Source organism: Danio rerio, chromosome 5 (genome assembly GCF_052040795.2).
Source record: "Danio rerio strain M-AB ecotype USA chromosome 5, GRCz13ab, whole genome shotgun sequence".
Lineage (NCBI taxonomy): Eukaryota > Metazoa > Chordata > Actinopteri > Cypriniformes > Danionidae > Danio > Danio rerio.
This window is the reverse complement of record NC_141025.1, coordinates 27,124,814-27,136,973: the sequence shown is the minus strand read 5'-3', so window position 1 is coordinate 27,136,973 and position 12,160 is coordinate 27,124,814. Positions and strand designations below refer to the sequence as shown.

Below are 12,160 nucleotides of genomic sequence, written 5' to 3'. Positions count from 1 at the left end.
CAGATCATCTGGCCAAAGGAGGTGAGGCGATTTGATCGCTTCCCACTCATCTGTAGGAGGAAGGGATGATAATCATGACCTGCTGACATACAACAATATCGACTGAAAACCGCACATGGATGATCTGTGGGTATAAACAAAGATGTTTATTTTTTAATGCCAATTACTCAAGCATAATTGAAATAAAATGTTGAGTGACTGCAAGTGGTAAAATGTAGAACAGAAAACAGCCTTTGAGAGAGAGTGTGACAATCATTAGTGTAATTGGATAAAAATATTTGCATGAAAGCGTTCACACATTACATGTTTTTTGTCCACATGAGACTTTTTGAAATCTAAAATTGTGTTGAATGCTTTTGCTTTGGAAGAGTACAGGATTCAGTCATTGCCTGTTGACTGTTTAGTGAAAATAAATTGTTACAATTAGTTCTCATGGTTTTCAACAAGGATAAATATTTAAATAAGAGGCAGAAAACTTTTTGCTTCTATATCTCAAAGAGTCTGAGGGTGAGGCTTTTGTCTCCTCACAGTTTTTCACACTGCTAATGGCTCTGTGGGGGCTCCTGATAGCTCCTGCACTTGTTAGTAGTAAACCATAAAGGAAAGGTTTAATAGCTGCACTAAACTACACTGCTCAGCACAAACCCTTTAATATTGCATTACATTTGTAAAGGAGCGCACAAGTCCATTTGTTCTATAATAAATAAAATATATGCACATATTTATGTACAGGGGGTAGTTTGCATGTTCTCCCAGTGTTGGTGTGGGTTTCCTCCGGCTGCTCCGGTTTCCCCCACAGTCCAAAAACATGCGCTATAGGTGAATTGAATAAACTAAATTAGTCATAGTTTATAAGAGAGTGTGCATATGTGTTTCCCATTACGGGGTTGCAGCTTGAAGGGCATCCACTGCATAAAACATATGCTGTATAAGTTGGCGATTCATTGAATGAATATTTATTGTACAATTTTCAACATTACATATGGGGGAACAAATATTTATATACTTGACTTTATCTTGAATAAAGGCTGTTTAGTGACTGATCTATCTATCTATCCACATAAACAATACGATGGTCATTTATAGTAAATAATGCAGTGTTTTTAACCAAACTGCAGTAAAGTATATTAATATATCAGTTGTGGTAGTTCTATAATTGCTGTGGTAACATATTACCCGGCGACGCAGTGGCGCAGTAGGTAGTACTGTCGCCTCACAGCAAGAAGGTCGCTGGTTCAAGCCTCGGCTGGGTCAGTTGGCATTTCAGTGTGGAGTTTGCATGTTCTCCCTGTGTTCGTGAGGGTTTCCTCCGGATACTCCAGTTTCCCCCACAGTCCAAAAACATGTGGTACCGTACAGGTGAATTGGGTAGGCTAAATTGTTCGTAGTGTATGAGTGTGAATGAGTATGTATGTTTCCCAGAGATGGATTGCAGCTCGAAGGGCATCCGCAGCATAAAAAATTTGCTAGATAAGTTGGCGGTTCATTCTGCTGTGGTGACCCCAGATTAATAAAGGGACTAAGTTGAAAAGAAAATGAATGAACAAATTGATCAGTACTGTGTTTTCTGCAACAAAACGTCAAAAGTTCAGCAGTGTAGCTATGGAATGTTCAGCTGGAGTATGGGGAATTTGAATAGATTGGTTTATCCTCTCCCATAATATTTGGTTTCATCATTGAATATAAATGTGCACATTTGAAAAGCTGATAAAGTCTATAATATATTTAACACGAAGAACTTTCTTCCCCGCCCCAACCAGAGTCTACTCCGCTGTCCTCCAGACTGACAGTGCAGGGATTCGCGATTACGCGTCGCCTGGGACTATCGCGTTGCCATTGGTTAACAGTTTAACGTTTGTTTTCGTTCTCAGGACAACACAATGACAACCACGCCCACAGGCAGTGACTGCGGGGAGCATGAACTCAAAAGCTCAGTGTAAAGCCGCTACATCTGCATATATTAGCCTGCCGGTGTCGAAAAGTAAACATTACGTAAGTGAATGTCACTGTTGAGATCTCTGAGAGTAGCTGACGCTTCACTTGGATGCTGGACGCGCGGTCTGTATCTGCGTCTATGTTTAGCAAAAACTTTTTAATCTTACTGCACATGGGGACCTCTAATGTGTTGGCTTTCTTGCTAATATGTAAAAGATGCGGGTAAATTCACTTTGCAAAAGCGGCGTCGCCATAACAGCAGAGTTTGCACTCGGGATGAGATGAGAAACTGCAGGGCTGCGCGAGGTGGTTCGCATCGTGTTGTTGGAGCACCATCGACTCATCGTTTAAACAGGCAAGCTCATCCTTTCGTGTTGTTTATTGATATATGTTATTAACAATTTTCAGCTCATTGTAGGCTCATTTGCTATATATTTAGCATTCAGCAGCAGTCCCTTGTGGTGCTTCTCATTGTGGGACAGACAAGTGTTTCATTGTTCCCTCATGTTTCACATATAACGTTAGGGGGTAGGGCTGCTTCTCAGTAAAACTACTAGCACAAGACTTCAACTATTACTTGGTAATTATGCTTTTTTTTCTGTCAGCTTGAATGGTTTTAATAGAAAATATGAACATTTTGCGTATGTTTAAATGCACTCACAAATATGTCTGGAAAGTGAACAACATGTTTACTTCAATACTGGGAAAGTAAGAGACCACATGGAAATGATCAGTTTTTGTCGAATTATTATATTTATTATATGTTTTAAGTAAAATGTAAATTTTGTTTTGTCCTGGAATCTATGGCATATATTACTAATGATAGTACTCATTACTATTATTAAACATTCTAGATTTAATCTAAACGTGTCATGAAGAGCAACAGTGTTTAAGAAAAAATATGGTATACGTATTAAGACATTTCAATTTATTTTTACAGTATAACACAACTCAAATTTTGTAACTCCAGAAAAGTTAAAAAAGCAACATTTGTGGAATAAATTCAGTCAAACAGTTTGTTATGGTCAGTTGCTTATATATATATATATATAATATCACTAAAACCTTCAAGTTCTTGTCAGTAAACAGACATTTTGTTTTCTCAAGATGACTATTTGCTGATAATACTTGCCAACTTTTTTGTTGTTTTCACCAAGTAGATGTAATGTATATCCATGTAGATATGTTGTTTCATCTGGAACAGAAGCACAGAGAATTATATACATACTGCCTACAATAAGGTCAACAAATACAGCATACTGAACTAGCTTTATTTGCATTTCAAAGCAAGCACACAAACAAGCAATCACACTAGTTTTTGTGGGTGGTGTTACTTTCACAGTTTATGTTAACTTTTCACCTCTCAGTTGTCATCAATACAATAATCAATACAACTTCACATCTAATCATTCTGTAAATGCTTGTCTTACAGTACGTAGGGCTGCAAAACAACAACAACAACAACATGATCTTTTCTTATAATTTATTTATAGTCATGCATTAAAACACAGTAACAATAGAAACATTCAATTAGATAAATTAGAGAAAAATTAAACACACCATCAGTGTTATTTGTAAGATAATGTTCATGTTGTACTGTAGCTCAGTATAGATTACAAAGACATTCATTCTGACTAGCTGGACTTTACTTAACTATAGATGTATGTAGTCAAAGTGCTGTTTACGATTCAAGACCTCATGACCTATTACATCAGTTAGAAACCTTTTCCCAAAAAACGATGTCATCTATCAGACTTTAGTTTACAAGTCTTTATACAGGCACTGCTGTTTACTTTTACTAATGAAGGGTTCAACGTTTTTTTTTTGCAGTGATGCAATACAACAACAATATAGGGCTTCCTAGGGCTGGGCGATGTGGCCTAAAATCAGAATCTCGATTAATTGAACATTTTAACTTAATTATGATTAATGAATGTTTTTATTTATTTATTTATTTATTTATTTATTTATTTATTTATTTATTTATTTATTTATTTTTTGCCCTCATAATTCACAGACAGGTTTTGTACAGTAAATCTGCTCACATATTAAAGGTGAGAGATTTCTGAATTAAAGGTGCATTATTTGATTGTAAAATAATTGATGGAAACACACACGATCGACTATGATTATTTATTGAACATCAATGCTAAACAACTGAAAATAAAACACACATTGCCTAAACCTAGAGTCACTTTTCTTATAAAAAAGTCTAAATAAATTACTTACAAATTATTTTTGTGTTTTTTAAAAGTAGAAAATAAGCAGTATCTCTTCCAAATAAAACAACTCGTCACTTGTAAACACTTGCTCTAATGGATTTGCTGCTTTTCTCTTGGCCCTGCCCACACTCATCAATGCTACCAAACTGACCAATCACAGAGCTTGCGATACGCATCATTGGAACGCATAGTTTTTTGCGTACATGTTTTGAGAGGTCCGTGTCGGCATTAGCCACAGCAAGGGTATGCGTCTACGCAAGGGTTGCGCTGGACCATATGTGTGCACTTGATGCAGAAGTATAAATCACCCTTTACAGAGTGGACTCATGTGACTCCACACATTGTAAGGAAAGTAATTGGAAAAAAAATGACCTAGAAAAATTAGATCGATTATAGTTTCTGAATGTTGATTTTAATTACTTTTCGATCAATTGCCCTGCCCTAGGGCTTTCCAAAGAACCTTCTAAAAAAAGATTTTAAACAACCATTTTTTTTCTTTCTGTGATTAGTAGTAAAGAACATTTCACAGTTTAGAGAACTGTTTTTCCTGTAACAAAAAAATCTTATTTTGTTTATTGGATATTTTCTATGGATGTTTAAGAATCATCCATACAGGAACAAAAGAAAAGTTTTAAAACTGTAGTTTGAGGTCTGCATTATTCAACAGTCCTCGGAGCTGTGATAAGCGGGCTAGAGAAGAGGGGGTGTTTGTATCTGGGGATGCACTCAAAGCATATTGCTAGTAAGATGATATTGTTCCCTAAGTGCCCTCGGTGCTTAGAACCTTCATTCAGTAGGTTGTGTGAGGACTCCACTGAGTTCACCCTATTTAAAAGTGCAATCAGATAGAGTTAATGTCTCCCTTTAATTGAGTTGAGAAACTTTGTCTTTAAACTGGTGTCTGATGTTGAGCACAGATAAAGAAAGAGAAAGAATTTCAATAGGAACAAAAGGAATTTAATTTATCTTCTTTTGCAGACTTTGGTTCATTTGTTTATCTCATAACTTGGAGCCCGAGCTCTCTACTGTGGCAGTGAGAGCGAGAGATAGATGCTCATCAGTCTTGCTCATATGTTTTCTCACTTCAAGCTTTGATAATAACCTCTGTCTGCTGGGGCTCTTAACGCAACTGTGATGAGAGTGGAATTGCTCTGGATTGTCTATAACTGACCTTTCAGTCATGATTTGAGCTGTGAAGAGTGAACTGAATTTTCCGTATAGCCTCAGTGAATCTTGCAAGTACCATGCACTGAAAGAAATTACACTTTGAACTAAATGACTGTAATTTGTTACGACAATTTTTTTTGTTTTTTTCAAAGTATAATTTAACTTTGGTTCAAACTATTAAATGAAATTTATTCTAAACAAACAATATTTTTGTGGTCGAGAAAAAAATTACATTGACAAAGTAAAAATATTATTTAATATAGAGACACCAAATATAATTTTTCACTTTAGTACAAAGTAGAAAACTTTATTTTTAAACCTTTGGTCAATGTTGGCTTTTGACCAACCTAAAAATGACTAATTTGTTACTGAAAAGTTTATAAATTATTCTCAAATTATAGATTTGAATTGGTAGAATTGAAAAATATGTTTTAATATTAATCAAAAATCTGGCCAATGAAAAAATACATTGACTCAAAAAGAAAAATGTTCTTTTCATAGACGGATGAATTAATTTAATAACTTCGGTTTGACTTAAAAAAAAAAATCCACATTTGTGAGTTGTATATGAACTTGTCAGCTTATACTTGACAATTATCACACTGATTGGTGAAGCAGGAATTGCAGAAAAACTCAAATTGATGGATTTACACTAATATTCATACCTGTAGGCGAAGTGATGCTGACCACAACAATGCATTTTTTTTGCTATCCTGCCCACTACAACACTCATCCCGATCTTTTGTTTGTCTTCAGTACATCCCGTCTCATGTACATCCCAATATACGACACAGCTGTGGTGAGAAATAATTTATATGAGAAATCGATTCTGCATTGATTTTCAAAATGCATTACTATTCTCTCTTGAATCGATTCTAAGCTTAGTTTTTAAGAACAGATGGAGCTGTATGCTTTACAAACAGTGATACTCTTACAATACATTTAGGAAAGTTAAGAGAGAATAGCAATGCATTTAGAAAATCTCAGAAAACTCTGCTTCTCACCACTGCTCAAACATACATATGTAAGTTAAGATAAAGTTTAGTATGACAGAAACACAAACTATGTATGATAATTACAATTTTAATGAATTATTAAACTTACCATCAAGTCCCATTTTCTGTCCAATTAGTTGCCATAAAGCTTCTTTATTGTGAGCTTTGTGACTTGTGAGCAGCCACAATGTCAAGCTGCAGGTTCTCACTAACTCCTTTTACATGGACATCAGTAATTTGCCTTAATCTGAATAAAACAATAATATGATTAAGGTGTTTACATGAGTTGGTTTTTGATTGTTTCGTTCATGATCCCGATTTACATGTTTTAGCTCATAATTCGATTAACGTCATTGTGTGACCACAATATCCACATTACCTCTGGCGTTTCACGTAATTTCAGGTGTTTTATTGTTAATTTGTCAACGTTAACTGCAGTTTGGCACTTTCGCTTTCCTTTAGGAACATTTCATGCATGCCCTCGTGACAAACGAGATATTGGATGCGAGTGTGAACTGCTGGAAGAGTGTTGTTTTATTGGAATTTACTACCGCACGATGTATGGGGAAAAAATCTCAGCATTTCACAATACAGGTGTCTGTGGTCCTTCACTGAGTCAGTAGGTGCAGTGAATAGTGTCAAACAGTCCTGTGTGTATAGAGTATCCTGTCACAAAATGCGTTGAAAATCCTGTACAATGGTAACAGTTTGATTGCAGTGTTTACATGTCTGTACAGTGCTTCAATAATGCGACTAAAATTGGCATATTCCACATGTCTTAATTCGATTTCTTTTTAGTTCGATTATGACTTTAGTGGGATTAAATTAATCAAAAATCACTGTTTACATGGTAGACTCTTAAACAAACTATTGTGTTAAATATATTAAAATCGGATTATTGGTGTTTATGTAAACATACTCTCTGAGCTTCTTTGTGTTGGCCATGACTGTCCACAAACAAAAGGATGCTGTAGAACAGGGGTGGCTAATCCTGTTCCTGGAGATCTACCTTCCTGCAGATTTCAGTTGCATCCCTTATCAAACACACCTGTCTGTAATTATCAAGTGAATTTCAGGTCCTAATTAATTGGTTCAGGTGGGTTTGATCAGGGTAGGAGCTAAACTGTACAGGAAGGTAGATCTCCAGGAACAGGATTGAGCACCCCTGCTGTAGAACATAAAATACATTAAAAAAAAAAATAAATAAAAAGTTTTTAGAAATGAGCTTTTAAAACTATTATGTTTACAAATGTTAAACAGAAATTGGGAGGGGGGAAATACAGGGGGGCTAATAATTCAGCAGGGCTAATAATTCTAACTTCAACTGAGTTTTTTTATCAATAAGTGTTGTTATTAATATATGAATATTGCATCAGTAAGAAATTGCTACTGTTTCTGTTTTCAGGAACCATTCAGAGGCTGGAGACCTTTTCTTCTGGATCAGTTTAACATAAACCGGCTTTATAGAAACGCAAACCATTGATCAGCAGATCGCGGTTACTCACCGAAGAACCAGATGGTGTTTTTGTCTCTTTTAAGAATCATGAAAAATGGCATGAGAAATGGAAGCATGAAACCCATTGAAAGGAACTGTGATTTTACATGTCTTCCCCATTCTTGAACATCAAGATCACTAAGTTCAACTCGCCATGGAGACGGAGTTAAGAAATGGACTGTCCGCAGCTGCTATAGTGGCCATTGTGTGTAACTCAGTAGTAGCTGTGCTTATTCTCATTCTCTTTGTTATACTGTACAAGGCCTGCAAAATTCCCTCCTGTCCAGAGAGGGCTCCAGTGCTGGCAGAGAGTCAAGAGCCACAGAGAACTGAGGAAAAATACTTACTAAGTGCAGCTTGAACCTGAAAAATGTGAACACTGTGCTGCTGCTTATAGATACAACAACAAAAGCACCAGAATCCAGGATTTAAAGATGCTAGTTTGTGATGTGCATTCAGTTCTTATATTCAAAATGGAAAAAGGACTCAAAGTAAACAAACAAACAAAAGGATCAAGGCTATAGTTTTTAGATTAAGGATTCTATATTGGCATAAGAACTTTAATCTTCCACGAAAGCATTTCATTTCACTAAAGGTTTTTCATAGTGCAGAAAGGTTATTTAGTTTAAAATGTTCTTCCAAAAAATGTTTTTAAAGGGCACCTATTTTACCCCTTTTATAAGTTGTAAGATAAGTCTCTGTTGTTTCCATAATGTGTCTGTACAGTTTCAGCTCAAAATACCCATCAGATAATTTAATATACCCTCCAGAATCCGCCCATTTTGGTGGCTGAGTACAGTGTAGCTGTTTTTGTAGCCTGTGGCTTTAAATGCAAATAAGCTGCTTCTCCCCCCACCGCTCACACGTGCATGTCTGCTTTACCTGCATTACAGCAGTTAAACAGCGGTCAGTGATAGAGACAGACACTAGTGATGGGAAGTTCAGTTCATTTTATCAATTCAGACCTTTGAGTCGCGTTCATTGAAATGAACATGTCTTTTTTCGAGTCATTTCGTTCGGTTTGTCAAAATAACATTAAAATGTTACGAGATGCTTACAAACATCTACAAGTAGCCCAAGCGTTGTTTACACAACAAACAAATCATAACTAGAATGCTACTAAACTAAGAAAGAGAAAATAATCCATAAATTAAAATAATAAAATAAAATAAAAATAATTCATTGTTTATGTGGTGTTTTGTCTATGATTAACTCTGATCACCTCATCTGGCATGTCTTTAAATTTGAGTGGTTCGTTCACCTGAGACTGACAGTTCCATATAAGTTTAACCCATGCGTACAGTCTGAGGCGGAAATCCATGATTTGTTCAACTTTTGAGTCTTCGGGCGTTTGAGTTGTAAAGAGTAAAGAGATGAGTAAAATATGTAAAGAGATGACTCAAAACCAAAGACTCAAGAAATGAATGGATAAAATCTTTTTCCAGCACTAAAAGCATATGATTGGCTTCTGTCTTTCAAGTGATAAACGAATGACTTAAGCCCGATAGAGCACTCGAAAAGTTAACTAATCTTCTCCACCTGCACAAGTGTGCGAATGTTCTCGAGTCACATAAAAGATTCGTTCAGTTTATCTGATGTATTTGCGGTGGAGTTTATTCAAGCCTTTCTGAAATGATGAGTTCACACAAATTTTGTTTGTAGTACACACACACACATATATATATATATATATATATATATATATATATATATATATATATATATATATATATATATATATATGCATTTATTGAGACCATGCAGCCATGGTGATTATAGCGATTAAGAGTGTTTTTACTGTCTTTATTACAAACATGCTCTATTTTAAATATGTTTTAAACATATAAAACTTACTAAAACTCACAGAGTTGGAACAGATATTTTAATTCCAGTTTCTTTGCAAAGAACTTGTCTGTGGAAATGTTTATACATGTTATTATGGAAACAATACTAAAATTGATTTTCATCAAAGGTGCCCTTTAACTCTTCACTTAGAAGTTCTTTTATGGAAACCAAAATGGTTCTTCATTGGTATCACCACAAAAATCCCCTTTTGCATCCTTTTGCAACTGTCTTTTTTGGTTGTGCTGTCAAGATTAAGACATCATTCAAATCTGTAAAGGCTCTCTCTGTTTCTGTGAACTTTCTGAAATAGATTTTTATGTCAAGAGCCGACATGAGTTTTGTATATTTTCCAGGCTGTCTGGGTAGCTCCCGTCTTTATTGTAAATCTCACACGATAACCTTTTGATATGATAACAGTTTTTAAGTTCAAGGCCACAAATCTTCTTAATCTTCTACATTTACTGTATGGTTTGTTTTGTATGGTGGATATAGCAACAAAGATCAGATAATATTTGCATTATGATTGGTTCGATCTGCTGTCAATCCAAATTCAGGTGAAGGTTCAGTTGGGTCAGTTAGAACATTACCTAGATTTTAATTTGTAAAGAGGTTCATAAATTGTTAGCTTAAAGCATTTGTAACCTTTTCTCATAATAAGTACATGGTTCATTTAGCATTAAATGTTTCCCGTCTAGCTAAAATGTCTGCTTTACATGTGGTTCTACTTTGAGCCACCTTTTTGCATCTTATATACTTTCAATTTTACGGTTTACTCCAAAGCAAATGTGAGAAATCACTCTATTGTAAATTGGTGCTAGACTGAATGTTTTTACTAATGCAGAGCTTGTGTTTAGATGCATGTTATGCACTTGACTATTTTAACAGGTTTTTATACCAATAATAAACATCTTACAGTAGCAAATCACTGGTCAGTTCTTTCTGTTTGAATTATTTCCCAAGTTGGTAAAAAAGGAAGGATGTATTTAAATCATTGATCATGAACAGTGAAATCGTGCTTAAAGTGAATTAAATAGATTCATATACTGTAGATCTAGTTGTGCTTGTGTGAATTTAAGTCTTGCACTTGTGTATGTTGGTGATTTGCAACTGGAGGATCATGACGTAAAGACAACAAAGCCTCTTATCCATTTTACTGTGCTTGGACACAGTCCATCTGTTAGTCTATTTATTGCTCTTCGCTGGACATGTAGTCAGTTTGTGCTGAGCTTAAATCAGTTTTCTGTTCTTTTGCCTGACCCTAACTAACACAAAGTGCAGAGGGCTACAATACAGCTCTGATTTTCAACTCTCCTGAAAAATGCATAAATTAGCAAGGAAATAAGCAACTTATTATGTGAAAGATGCCAAAACTAAGAGACAGAAATGGGAAATTGTAATATGAAAGATTAATTTGAGCATGTTTGAATCATACTGGTCAATATTGGGATGTGAAAATAAGAGACTTTAAAAAAAAAACATTCATTCAGAGCTGTTCTATTTTAAGTAAACTGTTGAAATAGTCAGAAATGACAAATTAAATAAATAGCTTACAGTACAAAAAAGCTACAACTGAATTAAACAGATTATTGTATTAAAATGAATGGCCTAATATACAGAAATCTAATCAAGTTGTCAAATGTCATTCACACATTCTTCACTGTATAATTCAAATATACATTCTGTAACTATTTAGTGAAGATCAGCAAATGAATCCCTTATTGTGATTGTTTTAGTTTGATTAGCATTGAATACATTGCCTCAAACACCACAAGGCATTTAATCTTGCATGCTCTGACATCTGGCTTTGCTCATATCTTCCTCTATTGTTTATAGGTCAGTAGAGTAAAAAAATAATGAGCAGCCCCAAACACATTTCGGTATGCTGGTGTTGTTAAGGCAGGTTTTCTATCTGCTAAGACTGTATTACATCTCAGCCTTAGGATTACAAGACATTACACAAGGGCATGAGAGCTCAGCCTTGTGAAAGGTCACAGGTAAAATTGACCATGATTAGGCTATAACACAGCACACCAAATGCATATATTTGAAAAAGAAAATGTAGAATATTAATAATTTAGTATATATAATATTAAAATTCAAGGAAATATATATAAAAAACACTATAACTTATATATTTTGCTGATTTATGTACATGCATTGTCCCAAATGTTTTGAAGAATTTTCAAATCCAGAGAAATAAGGACAGACTGTCCTCTGATGCCATACTAATGTCATCAAGCGTTCTTGATTTCCGGTTTGGTTTTTAGAAAGCAGGAAAACAGCAAAAGCACAGTAATATGTTGTGTGTTCACAGCAGCATTATAACTCAATGCTAAATTCATTATAGTAAAATAAAACAGTGCAGCTGCGTCCCCGTGATCACGACTGGTGTAACCTGAAGCGTGATTCCACACTAAAGCAGGTCACACACCGGATGCGCCGCTTGGCGCCATGACACACTGCGCACATGACAGTTGGAAGTATCGAATACCAGCAGTGGC

At 35.2% G+C, this 12,160-nt stretch overlaps 2 long non-coding RNA genes across 3 annotated transcripts in view; both read left to right on the top strand.

The window, feature by feature from the left end:
- LOC147843983 (uncharacterized) overlaps positions 1-12,160 on the top strand; it is a 49,620-nt gene that overhangs the window by 13,565 nt on the left and 23,895 nt on the right. The gene's annotated exons all lie outside the window — the stretch shown is intronic.
- On the top strand, positions 1,794-10,578 carry si:ch211-214j8.15. Of its 2 annotated transcripts, none has more exon segments than NR_199867.1 (3): positions 1,794-1,992; positions 7,725-9,489; positions 9,544-10,578. It is a non-coding gene; the product is annotated as a si:ch211-214j8.15 (long non-coding RNA).